Genomic DNA, 10,437 nt, shown 5'->3' with positions numbered 1-10,437 from the left:
AAATTCAGCAACAGAAACAAACTTTGATGTGTGTGTGTGTGTGTGTGTGAAGGAATCTAATACTTGATTTGTTATTATATAAGTTATTAAGGTTCTGTGTCATACAAAGAAGCAAAAGAAAATATGCTACATTCATAATAAAAAGAACAGTTGACAAAAAAATGTTCCTGAGGGGCTCAGATGTGGACTTAGTAGACAAAGAGTATATAAACAATTAAAGGATTATGTGGCTACAAGATCTTACCAAACAAAGACTATCAATGAAGAGAGAAGAATTTGTCTTAGATCAGGCTACTATAACAAAATAACCATAGACTAGATGGTGTAAACAACAGAAAATTTATTTCTTAAGTTCTTGAGCCTGGAAGTCCAAGATCAGAGTGCTGGCAGAAAAGGTATCTGGTGAGGACCCTTTTTCTGGTACCTAGATGGCCATCTTCTCATTGTACTATGATATGAGGAGAGAGAGAGAGCACGCACATGTACATGTGTGCAAGAGAGAGACAGAGAGACACAGAAAGACAGAGAGACAGAGGGAGAGAGCACTTTCTCTTGTTTATAAGGGCATCAATTCTATTATGAGGTTTCTAAATATGACCCAATTACCTCCCAAAGATAACCATCTTCTAATACCATCACATTAGGGGTTAGAGTTTCAACTTATAAATTTTGGGGGGACACAAACATTAACTCCATAGCAAAACCAAAACAAAACAATTTGTTTTGAGTCACAAATAGAAATTTTGGACTCAAAAAGTAAATCACTGAACTACAAACTTTACTAGATGGGCTCAATACAGATTTGAGCTATTAGAAGAAAGTATCAGTAAAGTTAAAGATCTCCCAATAGAGATTATAGAGTCTGGAGAACATAAAGAAAAGGAGTGAAGAAAAACGAATAGAGCCTCTGAGACCTATCCCCATCAAGGATATCAGCATGTGAAGAATGGAATATCACAAGGATAAGAGACAGACAAAGGGTCAAAAAGGGTCAGAAAAAATATTTAAGAATATTTGAGGAAACAATGTCAAGAAACTCCTTGAATTTGATGAACAAATGAATCTACACTTTCAAGAACCTCAACAAACTTTGAATAGAATAACCCAGACCTAGACACATAGTCAAATTGACAAGTCAGAAATAAAGAAAAGAGTCTTAAAAGCAGCAATAGACAAATGACTTATCATAAACAAAGGCTTCTCCGTAAGGTGAACAAGTGGCTGCTTCTAGGACACAGAAGACAGAAGACAGGGGATGACATATTCAAAGTGCTTGCGGCAAAAACTATTCTTTAAAAGTAAAAGAAAAATTAATACATCTCAGATATATACAAATGGAGAGGGTTTATCACTCATAAGCCTGCCCTACAAGAAAGGCTGAAGGGAGCCTTAGGCTGAAATTAAATGACACTAGACAACAATTCAAATCCATATGAGAAAAACAGCACCGGCAAAGGTCAATGTGTATACAAGATGGTATCAATGACTTTTTTTGTTTTCAACTATTTATTCTTCAATAAGATTGACAACCTTGAACTACAATGACCAAGAAAATAAGAGAAAAGACTCATATTACTAAAATCAGTAATGAAAGATGAACATCATTATTCACCTTACAGAAATTAAAAAGGATTATAACGGACTACTATAGTCAAAACAGGCCAACAAATCAGATAACCTAGATGAAATGCAAAGATTCCTAAAGAGATAAAAAACAAATAACTACTGAAGCTGGCTCAAGAGGAAATAAATAATCAGAAGAGAACAATCACAAGGGAAGAGAATGCCTTAGTAAATAGAAACCTGCAATAAAGCAAAACCTAGGTTGAAATGCACTTCACTAGTGAATTCCACCAGACATTTAAAGATCTAGTACCAAACTTTCACAAAATTTACCAAAATCCAGAAAAGGGGGAACACTTTTTAACTCATTCTGAGTCTCATATTACCCTGATGTCAAACCCAGTTATCACAAGAAAAAAAGACAACAGACTAATATCACTTATAAGTATAGACACAATATTTATGAACAATACACCTACACAGCACATTGAGCAACATACCATTACTAAGTCAGATTTATCACTGGATAGGAAGAATGGCCTAACATCTGAAAATCAATTAGGGTAATACACTATATTCATAGAATAATGGAAAAATCAGATGAACATCTCAATAGAGACAGCAAAATCATTTGACAAAAATCCAACATGCTTTTATTATAAAAACACTCAACAAACTACAAATAGAGAGAACTTCCTTAATCCAATAGAGGTCATTGGGGAAAATCCCATAGCCAATGTCATACTTAATGTGGGAACACTAAACGCTTTCCCCTAAGATGAAGAACAAGACAAGTATGCCTTTTTCTAGCCATTTCTGTTCAGTATTGCATTGAAGGGTCTAGCTAAGTGCAATTAGGCAAGAGAAAGAAGTAAGAGGCATCGAGATTGAAAAGGAAGATGTACAGCTAACTCTATTTGCTAATTATATGATTTTATATATAAAGAAACCCAAGAATTCCACAATTAGAAATATTAGAAATAATAAGTTGGGCCATAGGCAGAGTGATTAAAAATGGGCACATGATTTGAATAGCTATTTCTCCTAAGAAATGGCTAATATGTCTCCAAATGGCTAAAAAACAAATTGAAAGGGGTACAACATCACAAGTCATTAGGGAAACGTGAGCTAGAATCACATTGTGATACTACTTTGTACACACTAAGATGGTTATAATATGAAAGACAGGCTACCACCTGTCAGCAAAGTTGGAGAGAAACTGAAACCCTCCCACATTGCTGGTGGGAATGTAAAATGATGCAGGGCTTTGGAAAACTGATAGTTGTCAAAAGGTTGAATGTAGAGTTACCAAATGGCCCAGAAATTCCACTCTTAGGTATAGTGAAAGAAGCCAGCCACATAAAAGACCACATACTGCATGATTTCACTTATGTAAAAATGTCCAAACAACACATAGAGAAAGTAGACCAGTGGTTATTAAGGGTTGGGGTGGAGGAAGGATTGGAGAATCAGGACTGGGTTTTTTATGGATGGGGTGATAAACATGCTCCAGGGATGGTGGTTGGACTATGATGCAAATGGATTGAAAAACCACTGAACTGCATAGTGTAAATGAGTGAATTTTATGATGTATGAAATATATCTTCATAGAGGTGTTTAAAATTTTAAAAATTTAGAGTCTCTAGATCATATTGTCTTCCTTCCTCATTTCTTTCTGACATATGGAGTGAGGGTGATCACTTAAACTCTGGTGAGGATTGTTTTGTTTTTAAACATTGTTCCTCCGGCTGGTCTGTTTCAGCCTTACTTTTATTCTAAGGAGATGGCCCTTCTGGTGTGTTTACTAGGACGGCCCCACCTCAACCTGAACTCCAATCTCTGGTAGCTTTTTGTGACATTTATCTGCCTGAGTGGAAAATGGCAAATGTGTGGGTAATGGTGGTAGGGTGGATGGGGAACCTTACCTCATTCTGCTTCCCTTCTTCCAAGACAGAGCCACTCAGTTCTTTCTTGTATTGATTAGTCTCCAAAGTGGTTTAAAGCATTGTATTCTTCATCTTTCCAGATTTTATGTTTCCTGCTGGAGGGATAATAATAACCTGATTCTCAATGACAGGAACCAAAGATCCCTCTGTAATGACTGCTTTTAACACAGAAAATCAGCAGGCCCCTTGAAGCAGACGTCCTTTGTGTTGGCACACCAGAGCACTGCCTCCCCTCCTCGAAGGAAGTGTGTATGTGTATGTTTCAGAAACCATTGGGACTTCTGTTCCAACCATGAGATCTGACTGGGAGCTGCCAATCTCAGCAGCCCACCTCCTGGGATGAGCCAAGCAGAATCCTGTCCAGGTTGGAAACCCTGGAATCAGAGAGGAATATAGTTTCCTGTGCAACTCTTGAAGATGTGAGTCAGAAGCTTCCAGAGGGTACTCTCCCAGTCTTTGGGAAAAGGTAACTTGTAAATAGAAAATATGAAGTCACTGTATTGGGAGGAGAAATAGGGTATTAAAGAAGTCCCAGAGCCATAGAAATCTCTGGTTTTTATTCTTCACTAGTGACACTCTTTCTGTAAAGTTAAATCAATATATTTGTCTTACTCCTTAAGCTAGTACATGTTTTTGTCTTAAGAAATGAAGCTTTTGATCTGTAGGTTGCACAGCAACTCTTGTGCTCTTTTCACATATTGATTCAGAAAATACATATGTATATTACTTGTCTGCCCAAGGTTTGGGGATCATTGATATAGGCAATGATTTTCTCCTGGAACAGAATATTATTTATCAAGAGAAACATATGCCTGGATTTAGCTCAGAAAGCCAATTTGGGTCACAGTGCAGCATAGGAAATAGGGAAGAATCAGAAGTCAAAGGAAAGAATCTAAAAGCTCAATGTAAATTAGAGAAATAACAAACCAGGAACTTTGTAAAAGATAGGTGAATGAAGGAAGACAGGTCCAAGAAGTACTATGGATGGAGGATTGAAAAGGCTCCAAAATAGTTGAGAAAAGAAGGATGAAATAAGAATAATTCACAATTTCATAAAACACCAAGGATTGTGCCCAGGAGGGTAGGATAAAAGAATAAATCTTTTGTGTATACTTCCTGGGGATCAGTTCTTGAAAATGCTGGTTCAAGCCATATTTCACCCTGTTGCTCCATGGTCTAATCATGGACTGGAGGCATTGGAAACAATTGGAATCCACCCATTCTTTGTTCTTTCCCTATTCTCTCTCTTTGATTGGTCCACTGGAATAGATTGAACTCTCTGTAGGTTTTGAGATGTTAGGGATGTTATAACCACTCTTAACTGTAACTATATGATATAACATTGGAAGTGATACCCAGCTTGTTGGTGGGTAGCAAGTGCTTCTGGAATAATACGGTACATCAGGACGTGATTTCCATTCCTTTAGAATGAGGTGGCACTTTTATATTTCTGCATGTCGCAGAATAAACATGTTTTGTTTTTCTAATCATGTTTTAGATAATAAAAGAAGAAACAATAGCATATATCAACAAACAAATGAAACCATTTCTTGATGAGCTCAATGTTAGAACAATGACAAAACTTTGACTGAAAAATAACCAAGCTGCTCATATGTAACCCTACTGAACGTGTTTTGATCCTTATTTTGTTGTTTTTCTGTCATCTTATCTGTGTCCTAGGAAATTGTATCCTCATGCTTTATTACAATGAGAAGAAATATTTCTGGGATGCGTACAGCTGTGCTCTTGAACTTGTGACATTTAAAGGGCAATAGAATGCTAATGTGACTAATAAAACAGAAAAATGGTTTTATAAAAGGCCATGTGATTATCCTGTTTCTTGTTCACTTATCTTTTAAACTGACTAAATTTGACAACTTAGTTTGTAAAAATTGAAATAAAGAAGCACTGCACATTCAAATTGAAATAACAGTAAAACAAAGACCTTTCAATAAACAGGTTGTCACATTCTTCTCCCTTTTTTGTAAAGAAAAATCTATCAGGAGAGAGGTGAAGAGTGTGTATCTATGAATGTGGTGGTCTATAATGATTTTTGGATTACTCTGGGAGGCAAGAGGTTGCAATACAAAAATAATCCTTCTTTGGTAATTGATTTTTGTACTTTCCTTTGAACACACAAAATTGGTTTCAGGGCTGGTGTATTACAATGTGCCAGTGAGCAAGGATATTGATAACTACAGTACATGAACTCTGCAAGCTATCAGTGGACATTTTTGCCCTCAGGGCCTATATCTAGCATATTAAAACAGGTCTCAGTAGCTACAGTAAGTGTATTTGGAGCTGAAAATCAGAGCATTTGGTCTGTCAAAGATAAGTGTACTGAAAGTGGGGGAACACTGAGTAAGGATATTTGAAACAAAGTTAGTCTAGAAGTTCTAGGACATATAGTTACTCTAACTAAAGACTATTTTAGGGAGAAAAGGCATTGAAATCTTTCCTCATTCATGAACTCAATAGGCATTTTATGACTGTATGATAGTCAACAAACACTCGAATAGAGAGGAATGGAGCCATGAACAAGAGCTCATCTCTAACCTCAGGAGTGACTCTTTCCTTTTAAACTTTTAAAAATTTATTTATTTATTTGTTAATGAGAGACACACAGAGAGAGGCAGAGACATAGGCAGAGGGAGAGAAGCAGGCTCCTTGCATGGAGCCTGATGTGGGACTTGATCTCCAGACCCAGGATCACACCCTGAGCAGATGCTCAACTGCTGAGCCAGCCCGGCATCCCAGGAGTGACTCTTTACAGAAACAACAAGAATCAGTAGATCCCATTGACCTTGACCTCTTATCCTGCTAGTTCTTTTAGCTGAGAAGGAGCCTTTAGTACACTCCTCGGGACATGGAAGCCAGACAATTAATGAGAGGTTTTAAATGAGCCAGTGAACCCTCTGGCTTGGCAGAGCAGGGCAGGGATGCTGGGAACATTTCATAATATGGCTATCCCAGTATGTGTGCATCATTTCTGTTTGCTCCTCTCCAGGTACTCTCTGCTCCTTCTCCACCCTGGGTGAGCTTCAGAAGGCAGCCCTGTGTGGACGAAATTGATGGCAGCCTTCTAGCACTCTGGCTGATGAGAATCACCAGCGTAACCTAGACCTCATTTCCCTGACACCCTCCCTGCTAGGTCAGGGGGTCAGCTGCATAATGGCCTGTCCAGACAGCTGCCTCTTAGAGTCATAGTGGTCCTTTCCAGCATTTGGTAACCATGTCTTCTCTACAGAGCAGCAATGGCCTCCCAATGTTGGAAGCCACAGGATGACTTACCATCCTTAAATTCCATATAATTTTATTAATGGTCCTGTTCCGGGACTTGTCTCAGTTATCCTCTCTGAGTGGACACTCCATATCTTGCCTGACCCTGGCTGATATATGATGGCAGATGCAGCATCTACACGAATAAACCATGCATGGTGAGATTCGACACACCCAATATGACTGTCTGATGAGGGGTCTTTCATAGCCTCCAGTCGCTTAAGTGGGCTTGAGGTGGAGTCTTCGTGTGGGCTACAGTTGGTCTCATTTCAATATTCATTAGGAAAGGGAGGTATGTAGTTGATAATTCACTAAATTTAAAATGATGGAAAAATCATGCTAACCTATTAACGTAGGTCCTTGCTGCTTGAGAGAGAGAGTGACCTTGATGTTGGATATTTAGGAAGCTTGGAAGACTCTAAATAAATAAATTAACAAAGAGTTAAAAATATCTCATAATGTAAACATTTAAAAAAAAATCACAACACTCTGGTGGGAATGTGAACTGGTGCAGCCACTCTGGAAAACTGTGTGGAGGATCCTCAAAGAGTTAAAAATAGACCTGCCCTACGACCCAGCAATTGCACTGCTGGGGATTTACCCCAAAGACACAGATGCAATGAAATGCCGGGACACCTGCACCCCGATGTTTCTAGCAGCAATGTCCACAATAGCCAAACTGTGGAAGGAGCCTCGGTGTCCATCGAAAGATGAATGGATAAAGAAGATGTGGTCTATGTATACAATGGAATATTCCTCAGCCAATAGAAATGACAAATACCCACCATTTGCTTCAACATGGATGGAATTGGAGGGTATTATGCTGAGTGAAATAAGTCAGTCGGATAAGGACAAACATTATATGGTCTCATTCATTTGGGGAATATAAATAATAGTGAAAGGGAATAGAAGGGAAGGGAGAAGAAATGGGTAGGAAATATCAGAAAGAGAGACAGAACATAAAGACTCCTAACTCTGGGAAATGAACTAGGGGTGGTGGAAGGGGAGGAGGCCAGGGGGTGGGGATGAATGGGTGAGGGGCACTGAGGGGGGCACTTGACGGGATGAGCACTGGGTGTTATTCTGTATGTTGGCAAATTGAGCACCAATAAAAAATAAATTTATTATTTAAAAAAACAACACTCTGCTACTCAATGTTCACTTTTAAATCAACATTTCAATTTGAAATTTGGAAAGATGGTGTTACAGATCAAATGGGTATGCCCAGGCTAATATTTCCATGACCACTGCAACTGGAAGTAAGCCTTCCACAATAAAGAGGTTTTAAATGCTTCTTCCATCACCATGAAGTCTGGAAGACTGATATTGGCAGAGAAAAGCTGCTGGTTTGGCAAAAAATACTACTGTGAAGGTAAAGAAAGACAGTCACACACTATCATTTCTGTTAACTTGTAAAGCCAGCAGCCAGCACTTTGTAGGTCTTGATGGGAGAGGAGAGTCTTAGTTAAACTACCTTTAACGACTGTTTTTTGAGCAACTGGATAAAGTAGATTTTAACCACTTGGGGCAATAAATACTAATGAGACAATTTCGGAAGACATAGTGTATTAGAAGAGTGGACACTGTGGAGATCCAGGGAAGGAAAGAAGAGTGATGTGCATCTCTGTTCTCTTGCAAGAGTTGGCTCAGGATGAAGGAAGAGAGTTATAAGCAAGCCCTGTGCACTGTTTTGTTTTATATGAGACCAAGTCTGTAGTTCACATTGCTACTGTCGTTTTCAATAATTTTCCAAAAGTGATTTTCCCAACTTCAGAAAGTTTCAAGAACTTATGCAGACAGAGTTATAAATATGCTTGCACACATGTCTCTCCCCTCAAACCCTTACCTGTATCTTATTGTAGACAGGGAATGTTGCAGCAAAGCTTTGCAAAGTACCTGCCTATCTACGTAATGGGTCTGAAATTGCAACCTCACCACAGAGAGAGGTCCCTACCTGACCCTCCTCTGTCCCAGCTGTGCAGCCCAGGAGCAGATAAGAACTCCAAATGGGGGGGCAGCCCAGGTGGCTCAGCGGTTTAGCGCCGCCTTCAGCCCAGGGTCTGATCCTGGACACCTGGGATCGAGTCCCGCATCGAGCTCCCTGCATGGAGCCTGTTTCTCCCTCTGCCTGTGTCTCTGCCTCTCTCTGTGTCTCTCATGAATAAATAAATAAAATATTTTTTTTCAAAGCTTTCCTTTTTTTTTAAGATTTTTAAAATTTATTTATTTATTTATTTATTCATAGGATCCAGCATACCACAATTTAAGAAGAATAAGAAAGCAGTATACTTAAAGTAGGAACACTGAATAAGGATATTTGAAATAAGGATAGTCTAGAAGTCCTAGGATATAGAGTTACTCTAGCTAAAGACTATTTTAGGGAGGAAAGACATTGAAAACCTTCATCATTCATGACCTCAATAGGTCATTCATGACTGTATGATAGTCACCAAACACTCGAATAGGAAGTTAGGAATGGAGCCACGAACAAGAGCTCATCTCTGACCTCAGGAGTGACTCTTTAAATGAACAATTAGAATCAGTAGACCCCAGTGACCTTGACCTAGGTTTGGTAAAAAGTAACAGTAAAATGGTGGATTAAATAGAGCAGCATTTTATTTTCTCTTATATAGGCAGACTACTCGGGGCTGGACCCACATTCCTTCTAGGATGTTATGATGAATAATTTTATGTATAAACTTTGCTAGATCATAGTGTCCAGTTGTTTGGTCAAATGCTAGTCTACATGTTGCTGGGAAGGTATTTTTAGACATGATTAACATTTGGTCAGTTGACTATAAGTAGAGAAGGTCACCTCCATGATGGGAGAGGGCCTCGTCCAATCAGATGGAGGCCCTAAGAGCAAAGACTGAAGTTTGCCAGAGAAGAAGGAATTCTGTTTCCAGACTGTGGCATATTCTGCCTCAATTTCCAGCCTTTGGACTCAAGATTGCAACATCAGTGCTTACCTGAACCTCCAGACTGCTAGCCTAGCTTGCACCATGGATTTTGGACTTGCCAGCCCCATGACTACATGAGCTAGTTGCTTAGTTGCTAGTCCATTGTGGAGAGCAACAGCCATGCCCCTGACTCTTTTTGCTTAACTGAGAGTGGTCCCTGTGCCCAAGCGGGATTCATGGTGTGTGAGGTAAGGGGCTCCTCCTAGCAAAGGCTGTGGCGTAATAATGGAGATGCTGTAACACCTGGGTGGTTCAGCGGTTGAGCATCTGCCTTCAGCTCAGGTTGTGATCCTGGGGTACTGGGATCAAGTCCCACATCAGGCTCCCTATGAGGATCCTGCTTCTCCCTCTGTCTATGTCTCTGCCTCCCTTTCTGTGTCTCTCATGAATAAATTAATAAAATCTTAAAAAAATAATGGAGATGCTGCTAGAACCTCACTGAGAATCATGGAAGTGAGAAACAGGTTCATTACCACCCACTGGAGTAACCTCCAAACACTGTTCTAGCTGGAAGAATGGATGACTCATGGTTTCAGAGAGTAAAGAGTATCAGGACATACCAGGAAAGCAGCTCTCTGCCTCATTCCATGCCATGATATCATGCAGGTCACCCCAAAGAAGGTAAGAGGAGGTCACCCATTAAAAGGATTGTGGTTCAAATGAAGACTGACTTGAAAATCTTGAATAGA

At 39.3% G+C, this 10,437-nt stretch overlaps 1 long non-coding RNA gene across 1 annotated transcript; it reads right to left on the bottom strand.

Annotated features, from left to right (window-relative positions):
- Positions 1–382: 382 nt before the first annotated feature.
- On the bottom strand, positions 383–9,901 carry LOC119870666. Its single transcript, XR_005353095.1, has 3 exons — positions 9,758–9,901; positions 3,489–3,604; positions 383–448 (listed from the first exon to the last, which is right to left on the bottom strand). It is a non-coding gene; the product is annotated as an uncharacterized LOC119870666 (long non-coding RNA).
- Between the last annotated feature and the right edge of the window lie 536 nt (positions 9,902–10,437).

This window comes from Canis lupus, chromosome 1, assembly GCF_011100685.1.
Source record: "Canis lupus familiaris isolate Mischka breed German Shepherd chromosome 1, alternate assembly UU_Cfam_GSD_1.0, whole genome shotgun sequence".
Lineage (NCBI taxonomy): Eukaryota > Metazoa > Chordata > Mammalia > Carnivora > Canidae > Canis > Canis lupus.
Note: the sequence above shows the minus strand (reverse complement) of the source record. Positions and strands in the feature narration are given on the sequence as shown.